The following is a 23,023-nucleotide window of genomic DNA, read 5'->3' as shown; positions in this document are numbered from 1 at the left end:
TAGCTGAGGCACTTGCCCTGGACCAGAATTAAACCTTGAGACTCTTCAGTTCAAGGGCCAGATGCTCTGACCATTGAACAACCCAACCAGGGCTCAAGCAGATTAACTTATGTTTATCTTTGCAAAGCAGTTTTTCCAAGAATAGTGCATTTTGTCTGTTCTTACTGTTCTCCCTTGACTTTCCTATCATTTTTAAGGAAAACTATTTTGTTTGCTTAGTATCATTTCAGCTAATACTTTGATAAATATTGACGTCAAAGATATTTTCCTTCAAATTGGACTTAACTCTAGTTGATAGATGAGGTTTTTAAAAAATGCCTTTTAGGAATAAATTATAGCATTCGCGATGCAGGGTCTTGTTTTGTTGACCACATGTGCCTCCGTGCTGAATAAGCAGAACCAAGAGGCACTATGTCATCGTGACATATTATACATCCTGAAACTCTGGGCTCTGTGGCCAGCCTACCTAGGTTCACATCCCAGCTCTGCCCTCGTTCGCAGTGTGGTCTTAGAGAAAGTCTTAACTCTGTGCTTATTAAATTGAACTTCGTAACTGCTCTCCCTTCACTGGGAGGATTAAGTGGGTTGATCCATGCAAAGCCCACAAAACAGTGCCTCGTTCATAGCTAGCTGCTCTGTCCTTCACAGCAGGTAAAGGAAAGGAAGGAAATGGTGGAGCCTTGCGCCAAATAACATAAATATTATGCTACATTTTCATAAACATTTTGTCATGAGTAAAGAAAGATGGCTGTAATCCACGTGCTTAACTAAAAATGGCATAACTGAAAATTAACCATCATGCGAAAGTTCAGTCCTTGGAGTTTGAAAGATCTTACAAGTGTCCTTTTCAAAAGAGCCACATTTACAAGTTGAACTAAAGTTAGCAGGCCTGCCTGGGGGCATGGGTGAGCCACACGGAGGCCTGCAAGCTTTGACCTTAGCACCGGGTGGAATGTGGGTGGGTCCTCTTTTGACAGCCTCCACGTACCATACCCTCCTTTAAGAACTACCACTGCATGTATATAAGTACAACCAATGGACACAAAACTCTGGGGAGGGAGGGTATGTATGGGGGGGGGCAATGTTAAAATATGTACACAGATAATATTAATAAAATTTTTTTTTTAAATAACACCTAAAAAAAAAATGAACTGCCACTGCCCAGGGGCCAAATGGAAGATGATGGCCTTCTTCATATATTTAGCCTTAGTTCTGGACTTTTTAAGGCTTACCTATTTCTGGGTTCTAACAACTTACTGAGTAAGCACAGCCATTCGGTCACGCAGTCATTCCACATGTAATTACTGAGCTCTTACTGTGTGCCAGACAGTTGTCTAGGAGCTGGGGCTACAATGAAAACAAACACCTGGGTTGGGAAGAGGGCCTGGAGTGGAAAATGAAGACTTGAGCAGGTGCGCCTTGCAGATATATGGGGGCAAGAGTTAAGGAAAGAGGTTTTAATTTTGCTTCAAGTGAGTAGGGAGGGGTTTGAACATGGGGGACACAGAGCATATTTCAGCTTTAAAAGGTTCCTCTGGCTGTTTGGTTGAATCTCATCTGTAGAAGAGACACCACTTGGGAGGGTAAGGTGATGGCTTGTTGGGCCAAGGTTTCAGTTGTTTAGGTAATGGAGGTGGTGAGCATGACATATGTTGGAGGTAGAGCCTGAAGGATTTCCTGATGTTTGTGGTATGTGAGCAAATGAGCCTGGTTAAAGACTGTTGCAAGGTTTGGCCTATGCAACTCTATTCATTTAGATCGGGAAGACTTCCAGAGTGAAGGGAAGGTAGACAGGGCAAGATCTGAAGCTCAGTTTTGGACATGTGACTCAGAAACATCTTGAGAGAAGCTTTAAGGAAAAGGGATTGTTGTTCTTTATAAGTCAGTTTTTATTCAAATTCAAAGCATTAAAAAACAACAACAGCTATGTGCTATAGTATGAGTAGAGTTTTTTCCTTCTGAATTTGTGTATTATCTGAAATTATGAATATTTTTGGTGAAGGAGGGGATGGTTATGACTTTTTACAATGCAATTATGCAATAATTGAAGTTACATGTCTTTTTATGTTTGTAACCTTACAATTTAGGTCATGTTTTCTCATTCTAATCTTGTAGGATTTGGTGACCAAATCATTTTTTTTTTAAATATTTTTATTGATTTTTTACAGAGAAGAAGGGAGAGAGATAGAGAGATAGAAACGTTGATGAGAAACACCGACCAGCTGCCTCCTGCACACCCCCTACCTGGGATGTGCACGCAACCAACGTACATGCCCCTGACCAGAATCGAACCTGAGACCTTTCAGTCCGCAGATCGACACTCTACCACTGAGCCAAACCGGTTTTGGCTGACCAAATCATTTTTCACCTATCTATGGATTACTGTTTTCTGAATCAATCTAATCCTCCATTTCCTGAGGTGGGAGTGACTTTCTTCATCATACAGTTTAGAGGCCTTATCTATATTTTTCTCTTGAATTGTGAAAAGACACACCCGGTATTACAAATGGGCAGGTCTTACCTTTACTTAGTTATGTTATTTGACTTTTAGCTGCCCTCATCTGTGAGGCTTGTGATTTTTGTGGGCCTGTTTAAAGCCATCTTAATGTAAAGAACTTATGTTATCTTTACGACTTTCATATGTAAGGATTCATAAATCTCAAGATATGCCCCTCTTCCCCCCGCCCCCCCCCAAAAAAGAAAAACCCAAAAGACAACACAAAACACTGTTGAAAACTTTTCCTTGTATCCCATGATCACTTCTTTCTTTGTCCACCTGCACTGTATTTCTCTCTTTTCTAAGTGGAGCTTTTGCTTGTTCTTTTAATGTTTTAAGTTCTTAGTATTTATCAGGCTTTTAAGAATATTGCAACAAAATGAACTCATGAATGCCTTTAATGATATACAATTGATTGCTATTGGATTGCATGGCATTTAAGCTTAAATAGTTTTTAATTATTGGATCAGTAAAATGATCCCCCCCCCCCCCTTATTTTTAAACTAGAAATTTGTGCATGGGTATGGTTGCTAGGCCTGGCTGGCCATCAGGGTCCATGGGGGCCTTCTGGCTGCTGCTGGGGCCTTCCTTCCCTGCCTGCTGGCTAGGCCTTCCTTTGTTTTGTGCCATCCCCTGGTGGTCAGTGCATGTCATAGTGAGCAATTGAACTCTCGGTCTCCCAGTCTAACTCCGGAGGGAGTTGCATATTAACCTTTTATATACAGTATATAAATTTCCTGTTAGCTATAAACATGGGCATCATTCACATATTAGATAAAGACCCCACTATTCTAGAGGCCAAGGCCACATTTGTTTGAAGTAGAAGTTCCCTATGTTTCATGGTCATAGATCATCAGTGAAGTCTCACTTCCTTAGCTGCTTTTGGTTGGTATTAATATTTAATGTAATTCTTTTTCTCTTGATAAGAAGAGGTAGAGAATAAGAAGTCTCCTTATGGGAGGAGAGTGGGGATGAATAAAGATCTTGGGAGTGTTTAGGGCAGAGGGAACAAAAGGGATGATGTGTGGGTAACTCTGAAGATAAATTTTTTTAATTTTATTTTTAAAAATCTTTATTGTTGAAAGTATTTAACTTCTGTGATTATTGCTGTGATCTATGAGCTGGCCAAGTTTATCCTCCACCCACCCCACTCTCCCCCAATTTTTTTTTTTTTTGCAAGAAATAAATAGAAACCATGGAGACGTGTGTGCCCAGTATGACATCTGTAGTCTTTCTCATACTCAAGTCCCCTAAGTATCTAAATTTCTGTGTTAAAAGGAAGTGTGAAAGGTCATTGCCTTTACACATGTGTTTTGGTAGTTGCTTTTTAGCTACAAAAAACACTTAAGTGTCTTTAGGGAGAATGAGGTTTCTTGCAGGCATCTCGGTCATAGGGCAAGGAAACATTGCTTGTCTTCTTCCCTCTATGACCGGCCATATGGTATGCCTGCTTTATCTTTGAGATTCTTCAGTCCACTGGCCTTATAATTTCATTACTCTGATCTTGAGCATGTCTCTTAATGGCTGCCTTAGTCTTGTTGCCCTCTATGGGTCTTACGTATCCTAGCCAGCAGACCCATATTGTTGTTTTCTAACTTCAAAGTTATGAAGGGGGGTCATATTTGCCCATGAATCTTTCTAAGCTGCCTCAGACAACCCATGAGTTGACCATTTGAGGGTCTTTGGGGTCTTTTTAAGTAGCCGGTGGGTAGGGCAGCCTGTAGAAGGAAGGTAGCATCTAGGCCAAGCCATAAAAACATACCTTTATCTGCTTCCTTACCTATGAAATGAGCATAACAATACTTTGTCTGCCTCACAAAGTTAATTATAAAGATCAAATATGTAGCTTTGGAGGCTTTTAAAAAATATCCAGATGAGGAATATTTTTGTAAATCCTTTTCAATACAATATCTTAAAATTTCCCTAGACATTTCACAAAACCAGAATTGTCGTGCTAATAAAAGTTTGAATGAAGGACTGAGTGAAAGAATGTGGGAGGGAGTGGGGTGTAGTGATTACACACACAGACTCTGGAGCTAGGCTGTCCAGGTCAGAGTCCTGGACAGTTTGTTTAATGTTGTAGGGCCTCAGATTATTTTCCTACTTCAAACTGGGGATAATAATATCTTACTCAAGAGTTTATAAGTTTTGAATGAGTTAATACATGTGATGTACTCAGAAGAGTGCTTGGTATAAAGCACAACAATTTTATATGATGATTCAGGGCTGTTGGATTTTTGAGATTAATTTGTAAATGGTTTGGGAAGAGCATGTTTGCTTTAATATACATGGAGTGTAATGTCTTAATTTTAAAAATAACATTTGTGAAATGAGTTATAAAAATATCTCAGAATATGCTTATTTCAATAACTAGAGACCTGATGTAATAGCCCAGCCTACACCCTCTCCAATCTGGCACATCCCTCTCACAATCCAGGACTTCTGGCTCCCAACCACTTGCCTGCCTACCTGACTGCCCCTAACCACTTCTGCCTGCCAGCCTGATCACTCCCTAACCACTCCCCTGCCAGCCTGATTGCCCCTAACTTCCCTCCCCTGCAGGCCTGGTCCCCCCCAACTGTCCTCCCCTTCAGGGCTGGTCCCCCTCAACTGTCCTCCCTGCAGGTCTGGTTGCCCCCAAGTGCCCTCCTCTGCCAGCCATCTTGTGGTGGCCATATTGTGTCCACATGGGGGTGGCCATCTTGTGCATTGGAATGATGGTCAATTTGCATATTACCTCTTTATTATATTATTATATAGGATTACCAAGAATACCAAAAAGGGCTTTAAAACATTGAATGTTGGGCTCAGGTGCCTATTTTGAATTACTTTTCATAGTTTAGTTTGGGCAGATGTAAATTTCTAAATTATTTGTGCTCTTAATAAGATGGAAAATCATGTCACATAGAGCAAGAAAAAAATATTTCTTTGTGTTCTTCAGTGAGCAAATTGACTTTTGGTTATTTGAATTCCTGCAGGTAAAAGTAATCACTGTAACTAAAGTAAAATATTTAAAGGAAAGATAGTTTTTCACCTTTGTTGCCCTTACAACATGTTTATGTGCTTTATGAACAACTCTTGATCTCATAACCAAGAAGTGCTGTTTCACAGAGCAGGGCTAAGCTGGGTGTGATATCCATGGCAGAGATCTCGGGGGGGGGGGGGGGGGGTATTTCCCCACCCGTTTCCCCTGATCCCTGTGCCCCACCCCCTTTCCCGTGTAGTGCACACATTTGAAAACGGAGCTGTTGATTTTTCTCATCTAAATCATACATAATACATTTATTTTGAATGCCTAAAGCGCATTGGCCCCTGAGCTATAGGAAACTGCTTAGCCAGTTCTTCTCAAAGCCTTCCCCACATCTTGCACTTGAAGCTGCTAGGAACTCAGCAACTCCTGCGTACAAATGGCTCACAAGGGCAGCCTGCATGCTTCCTCTTCTGAGACTGGGGACATTTTCCTTGGGAGTATCTAGAGGAAGTTGAACTGGAGGCAGAAGAGAGACATATGCCAATTAGAAATGCATTCAAGGGTGGAGGGGAATAGCAGAAATTATACTTAAATTCCACTGAGCTGTAAATTCTCCAATAATGACATTTCATGGATTAATAGATTTTTTTTCACCAGCCAGAGAAACCCCAAGCACCATTTATTTATGGCATTGCTGCTATATAACTACTTTCCAATAACATTCTTAGAAATAAATGTTTCAAACCCAAATGAAATCTTCAACTAACTTGGGGGTTATCTTTCCATATTTCTTTGTTGCCTCTCAGGACCTTTGTGGCCTGAGAAGTGAAGGTGCTGTGTCCTTTGCTGCCTCTAGTTTTACCTTTCTGAGTACAATGTGTTTCCCAAGATACAGGGGAGCTCTGCAAACCCCCATAAACACGCCTCCCAAATCTTCCAAATATGCCTGTCTCCCATCAGGGATTGGGCATGTCTAGATGCGTCATTTATTTTGGAAAATTTAAGGAGGTGAAAGTTGATATATGGCCTTGCTATCCTAGTTGAATCAGATTAAAACTGTATGATGTAATTAATGTAATAAACTGGGAAATAAACGGCTTAACATCTTGCTGCTATGAAACTGGAAGTGTGCAGAAAAATATTGGGATTCACATTAAAAAGAATGTTGAAGTTTGGGTGGTTTGGCTTTAGGGATCTGGTGTATCTCTCTATGCTAATGTCTGCCAGATACCATCATATTTTGAGGCAAATAGTAGGGATCATATATTGTTGATGAGCAGCATAACATTAAAATCCTACCTAGAAAGAGATTTGGGTAGGTTAGATAGACATTTAGGATATGTAAATATGGAATTTCTTAACTTTTAAATTATTTTTAAAAGTACCTACTTTGTCTAAACAGCTGTGAAGAGTATTGCTGGGTATAAACGATAAGCCTAGAATAGATAAATGTAAGAATTCCTGCTCTGAAGAGCTTCCCATATAATTCAAATGGATTCTAAAACAACTTTCTCAGTATCATATTTAGGAAGCTGTGGCATGGCTCTCTCTTTTGAGGTATAAATGTTAAAATAATTTGTGGTTGAGTAATTGAGATTTGGTTTGGGTAAGGAAAGATATTGGTAACTGAAAGTTGAAAGGAACTTTGGCTATTTATAGGTGGTCTAGAAACATGTAACTCGACCAACTTATTCTATAATTAATGTTTTTACTAGAGTTACTGAGTGTGTGTCTGTTTATTTCTCTCTGGTTCAAATAATACAGTCAAAGCTATGATCTATCATCTGATAGAAGTTATTTGGATCAAGGTAGAAGTAAATTTATATATATAAACTAAATAATTTTTAACTTATTATTTAAAACGTGGATATATATGCTTTAGTATTTCCAGATGAAAATTCTTTTGAATTGTAGCATTTTCCCATCGTTCTGTATTATAGCAGAATCAGACAGTGTCATCACACTGGATATTTTATGTAATTATATAATGTATTAATCCTTTACTCCGATTTCTTATTGATTGATTGATTGATTGATTAGGTTATTGCATTTGTGTCCTTATCCCGCCATTACCCTCCATTCTTTCTTGGGGTTCATCAAGCAAGGAGGCCTAAGGTGGGGTCACCAAAACTTACTTATGTCCAGGTTTGCTTTGGGACATCTCTTTCTTCTTGACAGCTTCTCCTCATGATCAGCGTGGACTTCCCCTCATGACATGGTGGTATCAGGGTAATCAGACTTCCTACACTCTTGCTGGCTTACCCCACAGTAGGCATTCTATAATGTCTGGGTGGAACCTGTCAGGCTTCTCAGGACCTAGCGTCACAAGTTACTCAGTGCCACTTGGCCATAATGTATTGGCAAATTAATTATTAGCCAGCTCAGATTCAGGATCATGGAATAATAGACCTCCCCTCTGAGTGAGGGAATGGCTTGCACATAGGGAAGCCATCAGCAGCAGCCAACAAGCATCTGTCCTTATCTGCCTTTCCTGGGCTTACTACTGTGTTTCCCTGAAAATAAGACATCCTCCGAAAATAAGACCTAGCGCATGGAAAGATAAGACATCCCCTGAAAATAAGACCTAGCGCAACTTTGGGAGAAAAAAAATTAATATAAGACACTTATTTTCGGAGAAACAGGGTAGCTTCTTTTGTAATTTAGGAACTTTTGTTCCTTGGAGCTTGACTTCAAAATTTTCCACTAGAAGAGCATTTTTCTTTACCCTATTTTTTCTTTGTCCTTAGCAGTAGATAGATCCCATATCCTATATTTGTGAGTTGATATTTGATATTTTGGAAGGGTTGGGTTTTTATTATTTGTAGTTTAGTACAGGTCTTTTTTTTTCTTCTCATCAAAAGCTTATGTTTGGTTCTTAAAAATATTTTTCAAAAAAGGATGTAAATTTGAATTTGGAAAGAATAGGGTCCTGGGAAATGAAATATTCCTTGCAAAGAACATGTTTCTTTTATTTGATAGCAGCAAACTTGCCAAAGGCCCTTATTTGTTTACATCTATCCAGTGATATTTATGCTAAGGGACTATTGGACCCAGATGTGGTACTTTGGAGTACATGATATTTTTGAGATGATATAGTACATATGGAAGACATCCCAGAGGCTACATGAAAATTAATTATTAGTATTGGAATTACTTGGTTTTTCAACTCCCTGGACATGAGTTACATTTAGCAGTTGTCTCATAACTGTTATCATTGGGCCTTTACACTTCAGTAGCATCACTGCAGGATTTCCTTTCTTCCTTGCTTACAAACCTTTATTATAACTATTACTAAGCTATATTTGCCTCTCGCCACACTTCCGACACAGCAAGGAGGGAGATAAATGGCTAGGATAACCTCTGAACTCCAGAATGCTTTTCCCTCAAAGAAGGGAATTTTTAAAAACTTGTACCTTAAGATTAGAATATGTTTACATTTCTTTAAAAATACATTGTATTTTCAGTTTATGATTGCCATTGTTTTTGTGAGAACCTACTGCCTCAATTTAAATTATCCTATATAGTCCTACGTAATAAAAAGGTAATATGCAAATTGACCCTGAAGGCAGAGACCACAAATGACTGGTCACTGACTACCAGGAGGCAGATGCTCAGTGCAGGAGCTGGTGGTCAGTGTGCTCCCACAGGGGGAGCTCTGATCAGCCACAAGTCGGGCTGATGGTGCGAGTGCAGCAGTGGTGGCATGAGCCTCTCACTCAGCAGTGCTAAGGCTGTCTGACTGCAACTTAGGTGGACATACCCCAAGGGCTCCCAGGCTGCCACAGGGATGTCTGACTGCTAGCTTAGGCCCAATCCCCTGGAAAGCAGGCCTAAGTCAGTAGGTGAACATCCCCCAAGGGGTCCCGGCTGGGCTGAGAAACTACCCTGAGTGCATGAATTTTCATGCACTGGGCCTCTAGTTTCTCTATAAGAATGATGGTAATGTTTTGTCAGAACACTTAATTCCTCAGATTTTAGGGTCATTTAGAGAACTACATTTTCACTAAATTTTTTTTCATCCTTATACTACAGATTGATAATCATATCATCTCCATTTTTCAAGCAAAGGAAAGAAATGAAAATTGACTCTTCCCCCCTTACCCCCCAACCAGGATAACTTGCATCGATGCAATTTAATGAAAGCTCTCAAATAAACTATTTTATTCCTATATATGATTGCAGACACTTACCAAACCATAATATCTGAATCACCTTAAAAAAAAAAAAACATACATAAAGCAGCAATATAAACAGCACAACATAGTTCAGGGAGGGGCAGGAAAAATTTTTAAAAATTAAAATGTAAATGTGAAAAAACGATGGAATGAAAGTCCATACTTAATTCTACTTAAGATGTCATGTCATAACATTTTACAGTGTTTTATGGGTCAATGTATGCATGTGCATATGACCATATAATATACCCATATATAATACATTCTCTTTCCCACACATACACACACAGGTAATTACTTGCAGTTCATTTTAGGGTAATTCTTACATGCTGCTCTGTACAGTTGTTTGAATCACATTGGAACCCACTTTCTTCACAAAATAGGGGAGAGACCAGAAAATAAAAAGGTTTATTTGGTGTGACTAAGATTCCTTTGTTTAACTGTACAGTGTGATGAATAATTTTCTTCCCTAGTAGTTCTGTGAAGGGCTGACTCACTGTGGTTTTCATGAGACTTGGTGATGGATCACACACTCATTGTCATGCTACTCCAAGTAGGGGAGAACTTGGAAATACCTTCCAAACCTCCTGAGCCTAAAGAGCCATTTACGTGATGCGACTCCATTCCTCCTAATCCACTCATGGGTCCTTCTGAACCAGGGCCCATTGGAAAATTAGGCCTGTTAGGTCTAGCAGGTACTGTATTCATTAATGTATACAAGTTGTCTCCAGAATTGGTTGAATCTGTTAGACTAGGATAATGGCCCTCCATGTCCTGGAGAACCTACACAATTCCCAGGAGATGCTGAGGAGTATGGTACTGAATCAGCATTTGTTGGGTTTGGCCAAGGTCTGTCACCACCTCGACCTATGTTCATTCTAGGCATTCCAGGGCCACCTAAAACATTCAGTGGGTGTCTCAATGCACCTCCATAGTTCTGTGGTCTAAGGGCACCATTCCTCTTAGAGGTGCCATTCTATGCATTGGCCCACCATATTGGGAAGAGATGGCTGACTTCCCGGGATTCTTCCAAGTGCCTGGTTAGGTAGGAATCCTCACTGGTCTTGGACCTCCAGGGTACTGAGGTGACGTAAAAGGCTGAAAGGACCCTGGTGGTACAGGACCTACTGGCATGCTATTTCCTGGACTGGGGAGCTGCTGCAGCACTATCATCATGAAAGGCTTTTGCTTCCCTTGAATGTCCACATGTTTCCTGTCTTTCTGGAGTTGCACAGTAGAAATCGCACAATATACACTAGAATGTAGGAATCCTGGCGGCTCCCCTAATGAGGTGTTGTTCCCCCATCTCATCTCTGATGAAAATGCTTGGGCCGATTTCTGAGCTCTCGCACATGGACCAGATATTCATAAACGGAAAGTGCTAACTTCCCCCAGGCCTGGTGCTGGACGGTACGGCACTGCTGTTATTCTTGCCGTTGCCACACATGCTTGTGCCGAGAGCAGCTCCCATGTGGACTCATGAGCAACATGGGTTTGAACTGCGCAGGCCCACATATACGTGGATTTTCTTCAATAAATATATTGGAAAATTTGTTGGCGATTTGTGACAATTTGAAAAAAAAACAAAAACCCACAAACTCTAGTTTACTTTATTGTAAGAATACAGTATATAATGCATGAAACATATAAAACACATGTGAACCAACCGTTTATGTTATTGGTAAGGGTTCAGGTCAACAATAGGCTATTAGTAGTTAAGTTTTTGGGGAGTCAAAAGCTGTAAGTGGAGTTTCAACTGTAGGGGGTGGGGGTGGTCCCCACTCCACTTCCCCCGCCCATTGTTCAAGGGTCAACTGTGTTCCCTTTTGAGCGCAGTCTGAAGCCAGAAGCTTGAAATCATAGTCCAAGCTAGGTATCCATAAAGCGAAAGGCCCATTCTAATAACTTTCTATAGATTTCATATTTCAGTGAGCCTGAGTTTGTTAATCTGCTTAAAGCAAAATCTCTCCAAACAATAAGCCAAATTGATAGATCTTTGTTTCCCAAACTGTGTGTGGAACACTGTTACTAGGTGTTCTATTAGAAAAAGGGCTTTGTGGTCTAATGCTTTGGTGTAAACAAATTTCCTGTAGCATGTAATATCTTAGTATGTATTATGAATTTCTAAAAACTTTTGAAGCAAGAAGCGTATTAGTAAGAGCTTTTTTTTTTTTTTTTTTTTTTTTTTTTTTAGAACATTTATTACTGCTGTTCGAGGGATCACAATTTGTGAAATCCAAAATATTATATAATTTGGAATCAGGAACATATTTTTAGTTAATGTTAAATTGCCCTTCTTCTGTTGGCCACCATCCATTTCACCCATACAGGCGTGCCCTGCAGGGTCACCCCTTAGTGAACGTGTTTCCACAGTAAGAATGTTGTTTACTTTTTAACACCAAGCCTCACAGCACATACGTCTTTTAATATGACAATTTTCAGCTTATGTTTTTTTGGAGGAAGCATTTAAACCCAGTATGAATTTTTAAACACAGATGTGGGGGAAATATCTCGAGTTATTTTTTCAGTATGCTGTGGACATGGTGAAAACATATGTTGGTCCAGAAGATATCTGCCCTGTCACTGCCCAGAAACAACATATAATCATACTAGTTTTTGATTTTCAGTGAGTAGCATTTTGCATTCAACATGATCATTTGTTGATTTCGTGTTGGAGGTTTGCTGTGTGTTATGTTTTAAAAAACGGGTTGAGGGTCTAGGGTCAACATGTGGTATGTTATTTTTTGCATTTAAAAGAATAGGACAACTTCAATATTTTTCTTTTTTTCTTTTTTCTTTTTTTTTAAATTTCAGAACATTGGTTTTCAGGCATGTTAGAGGCTGTGTTAACTCGTTTAAACCTCATAACACCCCAGTAGGTGATATTCCCAGTTTACACCTGAAGGAATGGGGGCACGGAGGCTAAAATGACTTGCTTGAGGTCTTCCAGCTAGACAGAGGCACGGCTGGGATTTGAACTTGGGCAGTCTGCTGTCTGTCTTCCCCACTAGGTCATTCACAGAAATTATTTGTTTCGAACTTTTGTAAACTGAATGTGGTTTCTAGAAGTAGATACAGAACAAGATAAACTATAGCGGAATGCTCGATTGTCTGGTCGTTTGTGCTCATTTTTATAATAACAAAAACTCCGCTCTTTTTGGTATTGAGAGAGGATTAGCCCACCTGCATTCTGAGCTTGTGCTGGTGGTGAAGTCGGTGCTTTGGGAGACCACCTTCACTACTTTCAGGCCCCAAGATACCATTTACTGCCACAGGTAATAAATAGTTTTACTAAAGTCTGCCATTTAGTAAACAATTCGGTGTGGCCCTGAGGAGTCTCCTGGCATTTTGTGGCCAGCTATTCATGTAACTGGGGCAAATTAGATCACAGAAGAAAAGAAAAACAAATATTTATTGAGTACTGTCCAATGTTTAAAAATAGCATTTGTTTGATCCTCATAGGTGAGAATTATTATCCTTGTCTTAAAGAAGAGAAAGCTCACGTACATGGAACAGATGGCCTCAGGTCACATAGCTTGTGTGTGGATCAATTCTGGCCTGAACCCAGGTCCTTTGCATTCTACTGAGAGGCCTAGATGCTGCTGTTCTCTCTCTTCAGTTTCTCTCTTTCAGAGCATGGGTGTGAATGGCGGTGGGGCCTAGGTCATGGGAAGGGTCTGCCATGGAAGGCCGTGACCTGGTTCTTTTTTTAAAAACAAACAAAAAAAATATTTTTTATTGATTTCAGAGAGGAAAGGAGAGAGAGAGAGAGAGAGAGAGAGAGAGAGAGAGAGAGAGAGAGAGAGAGAGAGAGAGAGAGAGAGAAAAGCATCAATGATGAAAATCATTGGTCAGCTGCCTCCTGCCTGCTCCCTAATGGGGATCGAGCCTGCATCCGGGGCATGTGCCTTTGGCCAGAATCAAACCCAGGACCTTTCGGTCCATAGAATGCTCTATTCACTGAGTCAAACCAGCTAGGGCTGTGACCTGGTTCTGTCAAAGCAGCAGTCTGGGCTGTGCTGGGGCCGCAGGAGCTGATGGAGAAGTAAAGGTACCGGTATACTGAATGGAGGACAGAAACCTGGTCTGGGGCCTCTCTTCTCTCTCTACCCATTGGCATTTATAAACTGGAGACTCTTCAAATGCATTAAAAATCTCCAGTGTGACGCAGTGACAAGATATGCCTTTATAATATACTGCTGCCGCCACTACCCACAACCATCATTGCCATTTGATGGTTGTATTTTTCTACAAAAGCTGAATAGTCATATTAACCCTTGAAACAGGACAGTGAAACAACTGTGAAGCTACATCGCGTGCAGGTCTTCCCTGACTAGCCGGTCCCAGTGCCCTCTTCTCTGTTACTTGAGAACTTCCCACTGGAATCCAAATAAGCAATTCTCTTTCTCTGTGCAAGTGTGGAGATGTCACACACTCGCTAACAAACAACTCTGTCCACTTAATAAAGTCATTCAAATACTCCAGGGCCCACAACAGCATTAAAGTCTTAGCCTACCACACACCCGAAAGTATCAAAATGAAATGGCTTATTTGCTGTTTCAAAAGTGCTTTTCATTAAATTACAGAAACTATTGAAGAAGGTGATTGAAGAAGGTGGTGAGCGAGGGCTGGCTGGCTGGCTGCAGAGCCATGGATATTTTTTTAAAATGCAAATAGGTTTCTTAGTTTATAACTGACAACCAAGTGATCAGCTCACCACAGCTCTTTCTGGAGCTTGCCTGCTTTTCGGTAAAGTAATTTGGAACTTGACAGGAAGCCAGAGGTTGGGGAATTGCCTTCTTCTTGGTCCTAAACCTAGACCTGTTTTATAAATAGTTGATTCACAGGCCAAGGTGTCCCTGCATGACATATCCTGCTGCCACAAGTTGCTAATCTTAGCAAGAATAGCATTCTGTGCCCAGTCCGAGCACCACTGCTCTCCGAGGGATGCCACCCTGCACTGCTGTCCCAGGTAGAGTTCTTTGGGTGAAGACTGCTTGCTCTCCTGGTTGCCTCTAAAGCAGCGTTTTTCAACCGCTGTTCCGCAGCACACTAGTGTGCCGCGAGATGTTGCCTGGTGTGCCATAGGTGCAGACAAGACAAGAATTTTATAATTTTTCACTATTTTGTTTACTTAATATTTCATAATAAAGTAATTATAAAATACTTTCTCTGTGTTTATTTGATTCCTATTCAAGAGAATTACTTTATATATAGTCAATATAGGCACAGAGTTAAATTTTTTTAACATTTTCTAATGGTGGTGGCCTCGTGATTTTTTTCATGAAACAAGTGTGCCTTTGCCCAAAAAAGGTTGAAAAACACTGCTCTAAAGACTCTGTGCCTTCTAAGCCCTTTGACATGTCCTTATAGATTCTTTTTTTTAAAATATATTTTATTGATTTTGTACAGAGAGGAAGGGAGAGAGATAGAGAGCTAGAAACATCGATGAGAGTCATCGATCGGCTGCCTCTTGCACACCCCCTACTGGGGATATGCCCGCAACCAAGGTACATGCCCTTGACCGGAATCGAACCCGGGTCCCTTCGGTTCCCAAGCCGACGCTCTAACCATTGAGCCAAACCGGTCTCGGCCCTTATAGATTCTTGACATTGTGTCCGTTGTCCCTGGACCTGGAAAAATGGTTTGCATGGAGCGATCTTCCCAAACAGCTACGTCTGCAGCCCCAGTGCAGCAAAGGGGAAGGATATATGAACCCTGGGCTGCCGGGGAGCCCTGACATGATAGGATTGTCTTGAGAAAGGGGTCCTGTCAGGCTGCTTGACTCTCGGGACAACTTGCCTTCTTGGGGAGAAGGAAGCATATATGTGTCTCAGGCCAGTGGGCCTAGAGGTCTCAGTCTAGGGAAGGAGTGGGGAGGGGTGTCCTGGGCATCAAGGTGAAGAACAGAAACATGGGCAGAGACTAGAAAAGGAGAGCAGTTGTAAAGAAAGAGACAGTTGCTGCTGTTACCTTACAGGGGTGCCGGCAGTGGCAGCAGTGAGGTTGGCTATGGTGGCTGCAAGAGGAGGTTGTACCTGAGACGTAGGTGGCAACGGAGGGGGCCTGTAGGGGCATCCGAGGAGCCTGGAGGCCGCCGAGGACTGACCAGGAAGGAATGAGAAGCTGAGGCATAGCAGTTACCAACACTCTTGGCTGTAGAGAGGCATGTATGTAACCCCTCGGTGACCTTGGGCAGACCTGAGAACAGACTGGTAGGAGAAGATTCCTGTAGTTACATGGAGGGAGTATCCATTGGAGACCTTTGGTTTGTTGCCATTGTGGGGTAGTTCACATCCCCTCAAATAAGCGTCCTGGGTGGTGGCCAGTGAGACAGGTGTTGTTTTTAATTGGTAGGACTAAAATTAAAAATGTCTATTATTGAATTTTGTTTTGAGGAACCTCTGGCCAGTAAGTTTTAATGCTTGGGGAGAACTTGTCTTCAAATTTTCACCTGAAATTTTAATACTCTAAGCATCTTGAAGAAATGATTGAAAGAGTGAATTTCATTAGGGATTTATTTGGACCCTCATGAAGCTCCTAAATTGTGACATATGTGGTTTAAACTCATGAAATCACAGAACAAAATGTTTTCCTTCTTTATGAGAGGTGTATTAAATGCTACAAATCTATATAATGCTGCATTATTGATAGTATGTGTGAATATTTTCCTCTTCTATGCATGGATATTTTCAAAATAAATATTTGCATGATTTACTATTTTATTTACATTACCTTATGTGCCAAAGAAGGACAATATTAATTATTTGTTTGAAAATAAACATTATTTATAGTGTCTAAAATTGTACCTGTGAGTAATGTAAATAATCAGTTGTTTCTTTACTTTCTGAATTGTCAACGTGTTTTATTATGTTTGGAACATGAATCATTTTATATTTGGAGAATATACATGGTTATGTAATGACAGATGATTTGAGACTAGTGTAAAAATCTACACATCAGATATTTAGGGCTTTTTCATTTTAAGAATAGCATTTGTAGGAATATATCTGATCAGCATATATTTAGTTAGCAGTAGTTTTATTTATTTTAATGGCATGTACAAGTTTAAGCACTATACTAACATGAAGATACTATTAGCAGTTTATGAATAACTTTATTTCTACTTATAATTTCCATACAAACCATTTCACGTATGTACATATGAATTTACATGGGCAGGAAATTTGTGTTGATTTTGTGATGAACAAATGTTATGAATGGACTCTTTAGTTAAAGCAATTGCAGATTTTCTTGTTATTAGATTCATAATTTGAACTTATGTAATTATTTTAAAAACAGACATTAACCATCGCCCTTTTAAAATAAATGACAAGTTGACTTAAATGGTTAAACCTCATTGCAGTTTCAGAATTCAGAATGGAAAATTGGAGATTGGGATGCCAGGAGTTCGGGAAGTATGGGAAGGATTGTTTATGCAGGGAGGCTGTTGTCTCAGATCCCCATGAAAAGTGAGTGGAAATTGTATAATTTTTCTGAGCAATGAAAAAGAAGAACAGGAAGGTGTCTCTATGTATGTATTTTGCCTTCACACTTGGAATGATTTCTGAAACTATGCCAAAAATTATGTATGCCAAAATCTTTTTAATGCAATATATATATATGGATTATTGTCCCTGTATCTCTCTTTGAAGTCCTCTGGAGAAATTTTCAAATGTTGAAACATTATCTGCGCATTTCTCCTTCCTGGGAGAAGCTCCCGCCTTCACCTGGGAGAATCATTGCCTGGTAGCTGCTGGGTTTCTGCAGGCTGTTGTCTTTTAGGATAGAGATTGATAAGTTTGCTCCCCAGCTGCTGCTGAGGCCCCTGAGGCCTGTCTGGGGAACGGTCATTGGTGGTAACAAAGATTTAATCCCCTAGAAATGTTAGATTAGCCCCCTTTGTTCAGCTTGTTGGTTAAATTGCAGACAGAGAAGAGTAACAGCACATACATTTTGGATGGTAAAAAATGACTTGGAATCTGCCTCTGGGCCTTATGACATTGTGATTCTCAAGGAAGTAGAATATATATATATATATATATATATATATATATATATATATATATATGTGTGTGTGTGTGTGTGTGTGTGTGTGTGTGTGTGTGTATGACAATTATTAGATGCTGTGCATTAGAATCAATTTTGTGTAAGTTCCAAAAGATGGACTCATTGTCACTAGTAGGAATTGTGTTTTCATTACCCAGTACAGCTGTCTATGATGAGACATCATTTAAAAAAAAACAAAAAAACAGACTGCTTGGTACCTGTGTGAACTGCTTGGTACCTGTGTAAAGTTGGTTGAACAGGCACTTGTGTTCTGCCCTGTGCTAGTCAGAGAGTGACTTCTATAAGGGTTTTCTCATTTCTGCTGTGGATGATGAGCTGTGTCACATCTGATGCAGAACAGGAAGTTACGACCACAATAATGGAGGTTAAAGAAATCAACAACCTCGTATGGGCATTTGCAGAGGAAAGACATCTTACATTTAATTAAGAAGATCAGAGAAAGGGTCATCTTGTTGGAGTGGTTTGGGCAGGATTTCGCTTTGGGGTAGGAAAGTACCTGCATTGAGGATTAAGGAATGGGCTTTGAGCCTGAGCTGGGGTGCCCTGTTGGGTCTGGGTGGTGCAGAGGAGAAGAAAGAAGTATGGCTTGTCTGCTGCAGACAGGCAGAGAACACTTTCTTAACTCTGTGGGTTCAAGCTCTGTCTGTAGACTCTCAGACCCTTTGTGTTACTATAGTTTACCATTTGCAGTTACTTGTAAGTTTGGAAACTGGTAGTTTATGATTTTCCCCCCTAAAACTCCTGGACTAGGGTTGCAAGTCTTGAGGATGTGTTATATAGAAGCTGGGCTGATCCTTAACAAGTAAGCATAGTGCTTGCTCAGCATTTGCAGCCATTTGACATCATAAAGTGATGAAACCTGTGCTTATAAAGAACTAAAGGTCCGTTGCACAAAGAGATTCCTGCAGTAGGCCTTCCTTCCCTTGGCTTCCAGCACCAGTATTCCTCCAGCACCCGGGACCCAGGCCTTTGCTTCAGCCAGAGTCTGTCTTCTTTGTCTTTGTTGTGGCACTCCACGCCTGTAGATCCCTTGGCCCATCCTCTCTCCCTCTCATAGCAGGTGTCCTGCCCTGCCTGCCCACTCTGTGCCTGGAGCAGCTGGGCGGCTTCCATCTTTGGCCTTTTAATTTGTATACTCACTCTGATTGGCTGTGGGCGTAGCGGACGTATGGTCATTTTACATGTTTGTCTATTATTAGGTAAGATGGTTTTTAGGAGATAATTCAGTGAACGTTGACAAGGTGACGCCTCTGATTTCTGAAAGAAATGTGAATCTGGAGAAAGCCAGAGTATATAAATCGTGGTTACAGTTATGAGGATTTGGAATCTCTCAGCCTACATTTTGCTAGAATATCCAAGTGGTTGGTTGGCTTTCCTAGTAGCCCAGGGAAGAGGATGACCTTGGAAGAACTCAACTACCTGTGAGGAGCTAAGGGAATTCTGGGTAAGCCTCTGGCATCTGTCAGTTTACCTACCAGGAAACCTTTGGTTTGGCATCTTATTGGTAGAGAGCTAGGCTAGAAGCTACTGTCATTGGTCAGATTTCGGGCTGGAGTGGGTTGGCTTTCTAGTGCTCCCTGATAATCATGGGTGGCATGCTCAGAGAGCTCCGGTGAATGGGAGGAGGTAGGGGATGGGGAACAGGGGAAAGCAAGTTCAGTAGGAGGAAATTCTCTGAATTGGCCTCTGAGAGGCTGTGTTGCTCTGAGGGAGATCTAGATAATACAGCCTTGTGTAATAAACATGTTTATTTCATTTTACTTTAGGACAGAATTTTCTTTTACAGTGAGACAGCTGGCTTTTGATTTTGAAAGTTGTTGCCAACATACTGATTGTTGAGTAAAGAAGTTTCTTTGGTTTCCTAGGGGAGGGCTCGAGCAAGGAAAAGCATGATACACTGGGGAAAAACCCATCTGGACCTCTCACTCTTGGGATGCCTTTATTTTTGAGGAACTCTAGTATCGATCAGATTAGTCTTTGTATGTAGCTCAGAGATGGACAGAAAAAGAGGAAGTGGGAAGGGAAGATTATTTTTTAACATGGAAAAACTGTATCAAATGATCACCAACTTGACTAACAATTTACAGTTGCTTTTAAGGATAATATTTGAGAAGGCTGGGCTTTTTTATGATGAAAAATATATAACAATAGCTAACCATTATTTGACCTGTATTTGCCTGGTACTGTCCTGTGTGATTTAGAGAGTATCCTATATGTGAATACTGATTCCTCTATACTTCACAATACTATGAGGGTAGGGATAATTATTATCTCTGTTTTATAATTGAGGAAACTGAGGCACAGAGGTAAAGAACCTTGCTCAAGATGACACACTAGGAAATTGGTAGAACTGGGTTCAAAACCCTGGCAGTCTGTTCTGAAGTCTGTTCTCTTAGTGACTTTACTGTCTACTGTCCACAGCCTGAGCTTGAGGTAGGAAGAATGCCATTCTCTGTTTTCATGAGCTTGTGCACTGGCTGGGCCCTGTACCCATTCCACTTATGACCATGAAGCACCTTATTTAATACGAGGACATTTCAGGGCTGATAGCCTCTATAATTCCTAAGTGGCTTTTTACGGGTTTTGGTGAAAAGCTCCTTATGATGTTGGCCCTTGACAGTGTCAGGCTTTTAGATTAAAGAACTTATTTCATGGGCTGCAATTTCTTGGCTTTCATGATGAACTTTGCCTGACGTATGACCAATCAGTGTACTTCGGTTACATGTCTTTATATGTGAAATTCCCTAGATGGCCCGCCACGATGATCCACATGAATATCTACGGATATAGTCGTGGCGTTTTGGAGTTCCCCTCCCCCTCCGAGTGCTAAAAGTTCCAGAATATTTAAAGTAGGTAGGGGAGGCCAGGGGGAGGTCAATGGGGGGAAAAAAGAGACATATATACCACTATTTGTAATACTTCAAACAATACAAAAAATAAAGAAAAAAATAAAGTAGGTACACACATTTTGTCTGTGTGTATGTGTATCCATGAAACTTAGAAACACAGAATGTCCTAACACAGGCAGTTAGGGAATTTCAAAAATTCTACCAACAAAATAGCATTCTCATTACAGAACATTTGAAAAAAAAAAATAACTAAACACCAAGAAGACAGTTAAAGGTCACACCTACTCCTGCAGAGCTAGCCACCATGGACTTTTCCTCAGTATATTTTTTTCCCCTTCACACACATTCTTAGACGTGCTATCTCAAAGCATGTGTCGTTAACAGGTAGTTAGTTATTCTCTCAGTTATATTTCAACCAAGGTGTAGAATGCAGAATGTTTGACACATGCATTTTTGCAGAAGAAACCACAGAAATGTAACTATTTACAGTGTTTCCTAGCTGTCTCCTGCATCATTTCCTCTCTTACTTCCTCCCTGCATGGGCAATCTTGTTGCTGGCCTGCAGGGTCCCACTTGTGACATCTGAGTCATCACAGACATCTCTCTGCTCAGGCCTGCTCAGTGAGCCTGTTACTGAGCTCTGCTACTTTATTCTTCCTCGAGTTTCTCAGACCTTTATTTTTCAGCTGCTGCACTCTGGTCGCCATTTCAACTGCCTCCTGTTTCTTGGCCTCTGGCCTCTTCTCTTTTTCGACCTCTCTTAAAAAAGTAATTTTCTCACAAATGTGTTTCTCTGCATTATGTTCTTATCAAAACTCCCCCATGGTGACACTTCTGGATGACTTTCCAGTTATCCCTACATCATTGTAAGATGCTTGATGGAATCCCCCTTCATCTCACCCACTCTATGCAGGACAAAGACACGCCTTGGTTCTTCCTTGTTGCATTGTTACAGGTAAATTGGTCTAGCCCTGGTAAAAAGTGTGACATATGAAAAATCATCGCTATCTCCAACCTGTATTCTCCATTACATTTTTGACCCATCAGGACTTTTCTCTATTTGTTACTGAGTATTCTTCTTATTCTATAATTTCAAATTTCAATCAAAAGGACCTGTTATTGGTGGTTTATACTTGAATGCATGTGATCACATGTTCTTTTAATTAAATGAAGCTAGAGTAATTAGATATAGTTTTCCTTTTTAAAAATGCCCTTCTTGCTGAAACCGGTTTGGTTCAGTGGTAGAGTGTCGGTCTGCGGACTGAAGGGTCCCAGGTTCGATTCCGGTCAAGGGCATGTACATTGGTTATGGGCACATCCCGGTAGGGGGTGTGCAGGAGGCAGCTGGTCGATGTTTCTCTCTCATCGACATTTCTGGCTCTCTATCTCTCTCACTTCCTCTCTGTAAAAAATCAATAAAAAATACATATATATATATATATATATATATATATATATTTTTTTTTTTTTAAATGCCCTTCTTTGGCCCTGGCTGAGTAGCTCAGTTGATTAGAGCATCGTCCCAATACACTAAGGTTGCAGGTTCAATCCCCAGTCAGGGCACTTAAAGAGTTAAGCGATAAATGCATAAAGAGATGGAACAACAAACTGATGTCTCTTCTCCCTCCCCTTCCCCCGCCCCCACAAAAAAATCAATAAAACATTTTTTTAAATATTTAGGTCTAGTAATAATTAATGTCGTTTTCTAATACTTTTTTTAAAATCGAATTTATTTAAACAATACAACAAAATTTAATCAACAATATAGTTGCTGTTGTTTTCTACTACTTGTGCCCAATGCTCAGGAAGCATTTTAATCCCTCTGTTGTAAAATTCTCGTGATTTTGATGCAAAAAATTCGGTCAATGCATTTTTGAGGCATTCTTCATTATTAAATTTTTTTCCAAGAAGAAAGTTTTGCAAAGAACGAAACAAATGGTAATCAGAAGGGGCAATATCAGGAGAATATGCAGGTTGAGGGAGAACTTCCCATTCCAACTGGCGCAGTTTTTCAGCAGTGATTCTTGCAGTATGCTGTCGTGCGTTATCGTGGTGAGGAATTACGCCCTTCCGATTAATCAGCGCGGGTTCTTTTTCTCTTAAAGCTTGGGCTAACCTTTCCAATTGGGCACTATACACTGCACTTGTAATGGTTTGGTTAGATGGTAAAAGTTCATAATGAAGAATTCCTTTAAAATTCCACCAAACACACAACATCACTTTTTTCGCATGCAAGTCAGGTTTTGGCGTGGGCTGTGGAGCCTCATTTTTGTCCAACCATTGAGGCCGCCTTTTCAAATTAACATACAGCACCCATTCTTCCTCTCCGGTAACAATTTGCTCTAAAAACGGCGAACGGTTTTGACGAGAGAGGAGCGAACTGCAAATTGTGACTCTTTGATTACGGTTGTTGTCGGTCAACTCATGAGGAACCCATTTTCCAAACTTTTGGACTTTGCCA

General features: G+C 40.5%; 1 protein-coding gene and 1 pseudogene across 2 annotated transcripts in view; one reads left to right on the top strand and one right to left on the bottom strand.

Annotated features, from left to right (window-relative positions):
• The window catches only part of ARHGAP18 (Rho GTPase activating protein 18), a 166,012-nt gene that overhangs the window by 45,213 nt on the left and 97,776 nt on the right, over nucleotides 1-23,023 (top strand). The gene's annotated exons all lie outside the window — the stretch shown is intronic.
• LOC118705371 lies at nucleotides 9,710-11,090 on the bottom strand (annotated as a pseudogene).

Source organism: Pipistrellus kuhlii, unplaced genomic scaffold (assembly GCF_014108245.1).
Source record: "Pipistrellus kuhlii isolate mPipKuh1 unplaced genomic scaffold, mPipKuh1.p scaffold_m20_p_5, whole genome shotgun sequence".
Classification (NCBI taxonomy): Eukaryota; Metazoa; Chordata; class Mammalia; order Chiroptera; family Vespertilionidae; genus Pipistrellus; species Pipistrellus kuhlii.
Note: the sequence above shows the minus strand (reverse complement) of the source record. Positions and strands in the feature narration are given on the sequence as shown.